The following is an 888-nucleotide window of genomic DNA, read 5'->3' as shown; positions in this document are numbered from 1 at the left end:
CATTAACCCTCGCCGGACCTATTGGTTTTCTACATACGCGCCAGCCGAGGGGGGGGGGCGGGTACGACCCCCCCCCCTCGCCGTTTCGCCCCTGGTGGAGCTAGCGCGTCGCGGAAAAAACGAGCGTGTGCGCCGTTACGAGACGCAGAGATTGGTACCCGATTTTAAGGTCCTAGGTCAACCGGTGACCTCTGAGGTCAGGTCAAGTGCCCCAGGGTACGGTTCAGTTTTTGGTGAATAACTTCGCAAAAAACGGCCGCAGAGCGCCGATTTTGGCAGCATCGTGTTCGCCTCGCTCAGGCGCGTCGAATGATATACTTTTTGTCCGGGTCAGGTCAACTTGGGGTGTTGACCTCAGGTCAAGGTCAGGTCAGCACCCCCAGGTCACGAAGTTGGTCGAAAGAGGTCATGTCGCATATCATTCGATTCGGCAGGCCTTCCTGAGTCCATTGGTGCCTTTCCCGACTCGCTAGCTCAATTTGATCAAGAGTTATTGACGAAAAACTAATTTGACCTTGATGACGTCATAAATGACGTCACGCAAGGTCAACATTGCAAAAGTGACGCATCTAACCTTGCAAGGAGTGCATCAAATCACGATTCTGTGTGCTTGAGATAGTTGGAGATCGTTCCCGGCGCCAGAATAGCAGTTTGAATTTTTCCCCATTGACTTATAATGGTGAGGTCACGAAAATGACCTGACCTCATATGACCTTTAGGAAAAATCCGAGATATACAAGTTGTGGGACTCATAATGGATACTAGATCCTGCAAGTTTCATTTCCCTGTGACATCTCCTCTGGCAGTGAGGGCGTTGCGAAGTTGCGACATCTGAAGACCGTGCAGAGGTTCACTTATGACGTCATAGGTCAGTGACCTGACCTGACC

Source organism: Amphibalanus amphitrite, unplaced genomic scaffold (genome assembly GCF_019059575.1).
Source record: "Amphibalanus amphitrite isolate SeventyFive unplaced genomic scaffold, NRLGWU_Aamphi_draft 000162F_arrow, whole genome shotgun sequence".
Taxonomy (NCBI): Eukaryota; Metazoa; Arthropoda; class Thecostraca; order Balanomorpha; family Balanidae; genus Amphibalanus; species Amphibalanus amphitrite.
Note: the sequence above shows the minus strand (reverse complement) of the source record.